Raw genomic sequence first — 6,808 nt, forward strand, 5'->3', positions numbered from 1 at the left:
CCACCACACCTGGCTAATTTTTGTATTTTTAGTAGAGACAGGGTTTCACCATGTTGGCCAGGCTGGTCTTGAACTCCTGACATCAGCTGATCAGCCTACCTCAGCCTCCCAAAGTGCTGGGATTACAGGCGTGAGCCACTGCGCCTGGCCAGGAACTCATTTCATTTGTCTGTTTGTTTCGGTTGATGGGGGTGGCTCCTGGGCCAGTCCCAGGGACAACCGTGATGCTGTCCCTGGGGCCACCAGTGTGAGAGGATGGGTACATGGCATGAAACCCAGTACAGGACTCTGGCAGGGGGCAGGCGCCCTAGTGGGCTATACCCCTAGATTGCCCTAACACTCTGACTTTGGGCAGCCCTGGGTGCCTCCCACCTGGGGTCCCAGCATTGCTGATGGGAATGGGAGAAACATTTTAGACAGACCCAGCCTGGTGTGGAAGAGAAGAGAGTTCCTGGCCTGGGAGTCAGCTACTGGGGTCCCATCCCACCCTTAGCCACAGGTTTGGGTGTGATGACCTCTGTGCCCTCTCCCACCCTGACACATGCAGAGTCAGCCCACAGCAGAAGGTAGGGGGGCCACCATGTCATGGAGCCACACCCGTGGGGTCAGGGAGTAGAGGCGCCGACTCGCCCATGTTTCCCTGGGGACTGTCTCCCAGCAAAGCCCAGTCTGCAGTGTCCTATGCTAATGGTTGCACTTCAGCTCGGGATTGAAGCTTCCGTTTCCACACCTGGAGCAACAAGAGCAACCACGTGCATTTTTTAATCACACTGCATTTGCAAATTTTTTTCCCCACACACACAATGACCTGGCCTAGGGAGGCCTCCCTAAGAATTATACCACAGAGAACTGCACACCAGAGCCATCGAAAGAACTGCCCCAGGTCCCACAGCTCCATGAGTGGGGCTGGCTGGGCTTACACCCAAGTCTTCTGACTCCAAGTTGAACCTTGCACCTTGCATCTATTGTCTAGGAAACAGGGAAACCTTGCTTGTCTTGCTGGGACATTATGAGGAAAGAATCTATAAAAATACTTAAGACCTTTGCAAATTCAAAGTGCTGGGTCCATGCTGAATAATTGATGGGCTCAGGCTGCTTGGGGCTGACCCACAGTCCTCCTGCAGGAAGGCTGGGAGCGCGGAAACCTTCCTTTTCATTTAGCCCAGTGAAAGAGGCTGCCAAGAAAATTGCCAAGAAAGACTGCTTCCCTGTTGGTCAGAAAGAGGCCCTGGCTCCTGAGAGCCACAGATCTAATTTATGGCCTCCCTGAAAGGCGGGGAGAAAGCCCAGGGCCACTGCAGGGAGAGGGGCTCTTGGGACCCCCAGTCGCTGGTGTGTCCCTTCCAAGGCTGTAGGGCTCTGGGAAAGGGTGACCCTGGCAGGCAGGGAGAGGTGCCTGAGAATCTGAGAGTTTGATTTTGGAGGAGATGGGGAGGTGGAAAGTAGCCGTGGGAAAAGCAGGGAAGGATGTGGTTTTCCTCCCGGGAAATGCTCGACAAGGCATGGATGCTCAGAAGGGCTGAGGCAGTCTGCTGCCGCCCCGCCAGCCGCCACAGGAGACCCAGGGTTCTTCTGGCCAAAGGCCATGGTGGCAGTGGGGATTAGAGGGCAGAAAGTAGACACAGAGTGGCCTTTAAAGCAATCTGCAGAGATGAAAGCAGAATGCAGCGCGGGCCAGTGCCCCGGCTATACAAACAGGAAACACTTCCCAGCTGGCTGAAGCTTAGACGCCAGGGCACAGCTAAGGACACTGGGGATGTGTGCCCCCCCTCATGGCTCCAGCCCACCAGAGTGGCTCCTAACCAGCTGGCATTGGCCTCAGCCTCCAAACAAGGCAGATCTAGGACTATTCGAATCCACAGGATAATTGGCTCCAAGTTGAAAATAGGCAGAATCAACAAACTCCAGCTCAAGTGGGGATCTGTCCAGATGATCTGCTTTCTATTTTATCCGCAGCACAAATTCCAAAGCCCAAGACTTCTAAAAGACTTCCTAAGGCCTTTCACGGTGTTCCCTGTGCTTATGCCAACTGGGCAGCTCCGTGTTCAGGCCGGGGGTGCTGACCTATCAGGGACTAGAAGAGTCCTTAGGGTTTCCTGGTGTTTGGACGCAGTGGGGTCCCAGTGCGGCCTCAGCCCAGCCAGGATTGCCCAGTGCAGCCTGTAACTGGCTGCAGGCGTGGCGCTGTGCCTGCACTGGGGCTTGGCGGGGACATGTGGCCTGAGTGCCCGCGGGCAGGACAGAAAATGGGATGTGTGACTTCGCTTCCCTGCCATGTCAGCTTGCATTGGGGTACCGGGCTGCTGAAGCCTCTCGGGTTCACACCTCACAGAGGAAAGGAGTCAGGAGCGGGGGAAAGGGATGGAGCAGGTTAGCAGCAGGGCAGAGCCGGGTGTTGGGGGACGTGGGTTGGACACCAGCCCTGCCACTTACTAGCTCTATGACCTTGATCAACAGATTCAACCCTCCTGGGCCAAGGCTCCACATCCATGAAACAGGATTATAATGGGTCATACCTCACCGTCTCGGAAGGACCAAATGAGATCAAGTTTACATGAATTTTTAGTTACACCTCTAATAGGACTGTCACCTCCTGCTCTTGACTGTGCTTGGCTGTCACTCTCCTTAGTCCATCGAATTAGGAAATGGCTCCTGCACTGCGAAAGTTAACTGAAGCATGCAGAACAGCATCTTACTGTCAACTCAGGACTCCACTGCATAAACCGCCTTTACTCATCAGCAGCCCCACCCGACTGTACGCTCCCTGAGGGCAGGGCCTTCACCTTCTGCTTCCTTGGTAGGGTGGTGCATTTGGATCCTAAACTCCTTTGCAGAGATGGTGGGCTGTTCTGTGTGGTTTCACTATTCCAGCTGCAACCTGGGTGAGTTCAAATCAGTAACACCCACCCCCACCCCACTTGCAGCCACTGCCTCCCAGCAGAAAGCATCTGCATCAGAGGCAGCCGGGACAGGCACTTGGGCGTCTTTATCTCTGGTCAGCATTGGGCATTTGATGATTAGTAAAGTAAACATTAGAAATGCGTTCTCATTGGTAAAGACAGAGGTATTCAAGATATGTGGGTTGGCTAAATGAATTCAGAGACACTCTTGACTCAGGAAAGAGCAGGAGAAAGAATCCATGAGCGCTCCAGGGAGGTGTGGTCAGGGCAGCAGAGAGCAGATTGCTGGGCTTCACCGAGCCCACAGGACAGGCTGTACAGACTGCTGGACCTGTGTGCAGGTAAATATTTGTCCAAAAATGTGTACATGTCTGGCAGAATCTGCTCTGAGGCTGCTTTCATTCAAACTTGATAATGAGGTTGTCTTCACCTTCCTCCAAGTTTTCAGCAGCTGCTATCAAACAAATAAACAAAACAGCAGCAGCCACACAACCAAACCTGGGAGGTGCCTTTGTGACTCGAGGGACTTAGGTTAGTTCACACCTGGCATGAGGCTTCCAGAGTGAAGTGCATAGAGATGATCACACGACTAGTGAGGTAGTGTCACTTTCAACTTGATGGTGGACAGTGGGGGCCAGGTCCCTAAGGCAAGGACCCTCATCCAGAACCTTCCTGGGTGGCCACCACCTTAAGGGTGCACCTGCTGACCTAGGGGCTGCTGTGCCCTGCCAGCTCGCAGAGGCTCCGCTGGCTTCCTGGAATGAGGAAATGCTGCTCAGCCTTCCAGAAGGCCTGGAACTGTAGCCAGTGTGCAGGTCACTGCCTAGGCTCTTTCCATACCTGCCACTGGACCTGGAAAATGGGGTCTGACCTGGGCCTGTCCCTCTAGGTCCCAAGGGACAAGCCCTGCGAGGGAGCCCTTGGGCATCTACTGCCAGCTTCCACCTTTGGATCAGGATACCCTGGAAGGAACTTCTGGCCACACTGAAGAAACGGGGGCTTGGTCTATGCCCCCAGCGGGAGAAGGTGAACCTCATCCTCTGTAGGTCTCTGCAAAGGCCGCTGGGGAGGAGGATCACACTTACGGGTACCCCGAGGGACCCTTTGGAAACTCCTCAGTGAAGGGAGCTTTGCGGTGGGGGAGCAAAGCCACTCCCCACTAGAGATGACAACTTGGGGGAAGCTACTGTGCGCTGAGGCCACGTGGCAGGGCCCTGGCGCGGGGAGGAGCCTGACGCTAGACAGCTGCTGCTAGAGAAGAGAGGCCCCTTGATGGCTGTGCCCACAGGGAGTCTGGGCTACTGCTCAGCACAGTCCTTCTCTTGAGAGTGGCTGATGGATGAGATTTGATGTTGCCTGGCAGAGCTGAGCAGGCAGGCAGTGCCCAGGAGGAAAGGGGGTGAGGTGGGAGCAGCCCCCCTCAAACTGCTTTGCTCACCTCTCTCCAGGCTTGTCCTTCCTCTCCAACACTTCTCCAGAGGGAAGTGGTAGGGGTCAGGGTGGGGAAGACCTTTAATGGACAGGGCAACGGTCCTAACCAGGGAAAAGCTGAGACCTGCGGCCTACCCGACTCATCCTGGCAACACAGCCCTCGGTGGCAGCTCAGACTCTACAGATGATCTCAGAGTCAGTGAGGCTCACCTGTTGCCCCTTCTAAACTCTTTTCCCACCCTGCCCCATCCTTCCTGCTCCCCACCTCCCCCTGCCCGCCATGTAGCCCATCCTCAGCTCCTCAAGGTCTGTTTCAGTCTGTGCTTTTCCTTCCTCTCTCCACATGACACTCCAAGTCTCGGGGGTGCATTTGCATAATAAGAGCCAGCTGGGCTAATCCTAAGGGATTTCCAGTTAGTGGCACGTGAGTGCTCTCCCACCCCTGGTCTGGAAACCAGGAGCAAAGTTCTCAGTTATTCATCTTCTGCCTTTGCAAGCAGCTCAAGTCCCTTGGGAAAGCACAGCTCCCGAAGGGTTCTGGGAATTCCAAGAGCTTCTGTAGGGCCAACGGGGCTTTCTGTGAGCAAGATTTGCCTAGAGAACACAACAGCCAGAGTGTGAGAAGCCTAGCAAGTAGTTTCTTCCTCATTGGCCTGGGGCTCTGTGGCTCTCTCTCAGCAAATAGTTAGGTAGGGCCTTAATTTATTTCCCTGCCAGAGTCCCTCTTGGAGGGGGGCCAAGCTCGTAGACAGAAAGGCGGGGACTGGCAATTTAGTGGAAATCCATGCATGTAATTGGGAGGACCAGAAGAACAGGAGCAAGTGCGCAGGGAGTCTGGGGGTTCTGGGCAGGCAAGGAGGAGAACAGGGTGTGGGGAAGCAACCCTTTCTTCTGCTTCAGGTGAAAAGAATTGAGGCTGGCCAGGCCCGAAGGCACAGACTCGCAAGCTCCTGATAGAAGAAATGGCTTTCCTGGCTCCACCGGGTTCCTCAAAAAGGCGGGGACCTTCTCAGGTCACGAGATGAGCCCCACACACGGTTCTCATTTCATCTGGGTGTGAGTGGTTTCTGCCCCTCTCTGGGCCTTAGGTGCCTCAGATTTCCCAAAGCAGCCTTCCTTTGAGAGCACTGTCCCAAGAGTCAGGCACGTGCGGCTGACTGTCTCTGCTCTCTCACCAGGTGTGGGAGCCACACCAGGTCACTTAATTTCTCAGAGTCCCATTGGCAAAACAAGGATAACGGAGTCCCCTTGAAGGGTGATGGGGAGGGTGGAGCGGCCAAGGGATGCGAAGGGTTTTGAAGTAGTGCATGGTCCATAAACGCACTCAAGAAAGAAGAACTGTCATCTTTATCTACTCCAAGCACAGCCCATGGCTGTTTTCCAAGCTCCTTAAAAACACACTGCAGAAGTTCCTATCCTGCCGACGCTCTCAGGCAGCAGGCGCCACAGCACCTCTGCTTTCCCAAGACTTTGTCTACGCTCTCCAGGCTCTGTCCTGAGCTTAGCGAGGGGACAGGACTGTGCCTACTGTGTCAATGGGAAGCTGCTTTGGAGCATGTGCCCCTTTGGGAAAACCCTGTGGATAGGGACCTGATCTCATCTTCTGGGATTCTCCAGCAATGACGGGGAGTTTGTGGAAACTTGACTTGGGAGAACCTGCTTGCAGGCATAAGGCAGTGGCCAGCCCCCAACCTAGAGTCAATCCTCCTTCCAGATTTTCCCAGGAGGTCCCAGTCCTCAGAATTCCCTCCAAGCCCCCCCGGGAACAAGAACCAGGCAGGAATGGGTTTGCAAAAAAGCAATACATTCAACCTGACTTGGCTGAAGAAGACACCCTACCCCTTGTGGTCTGTGGCCCCGTGTCTCGGTGACTCAGGGTGCCCACCTTCAATGAGGCTGACCTGCTCATTCCCGGGGGCCCTTTGGGCTGTGCTGTTCCCTCAGGTCACATTGGCTTGGGTCCTTAGAGCACCCTGGTGCCCACGGGCCCTGGGCCACTTCTCCTGAGTTAGGGATCGCATCCGTGGGGACAGAAAACTTCCATCTCACTGAACCTGAAGACAGGAGCCAGGCTGGGCTTGGAGGTCACCAGCTGCCTGGGAGTGGACCTGCAGAGGCTGAATGGGGCCCTCCCTCTCAGACGGCAGATCCCAAACCCCCACCCAGAATCCGAGCCCGGACAGGGCCAGCAGGGAACTGGGAGATGAAGTCCAGCCCTGGCTGCCCGGCTCCTCTGGGAGGGCAGCGAGCCCGCAGGAGCGGGAGCGCATGAGCGGCCTCTCCCTGCCTGGGGCGGTGGGCGCACGTTCCCTCCGGGGCGCTTTGGGATCCGGCTGCTCCGCGCCACCGCTCGCTCTGGGGACCTGCGACGCCTCAGCCCCTACCCAGAATCCGAGCCCGGACAGGGCCAGCAGGGAACTGGGAGATGAAGTCCAGCCCTGGCTGCCCGGCTCCTCTGGGAGGGCAGCGAGCCCGCA

At 55.8% G+C, this 6,808-nt stretch overlaps 1 protein-coding gene across 1 annotated transcript in view; it reads right to left on the bottom strand.

Moving 5' to 3' along the window:
* FAM167A (family with sequence similarity 167, member A) overlaps positions 1-6,808 on the bottom strand; it is a 49,953-nt gene that overhangs the window by 42,173 nt on the left and 972 nt on the right. The window lies entirely within an intron of this gene.

The sequence above is a fragment of the Colobus angolensis genome, unplaced genomic scaffold (assembly GCF_000951035.1).
Source record: "Colobus angolensis palliatus isolate OR3802 unplaced genomic scaffold, Cang.pa_1.0 Scaffold210, whole genome shotgun sequence".
Classification (NCBI taxonomy): Eukaryota; Metazoa; Chordata; class Mammalia; order Primates; family Cercopithecidae; genus Colobus; species Colobus angolensis.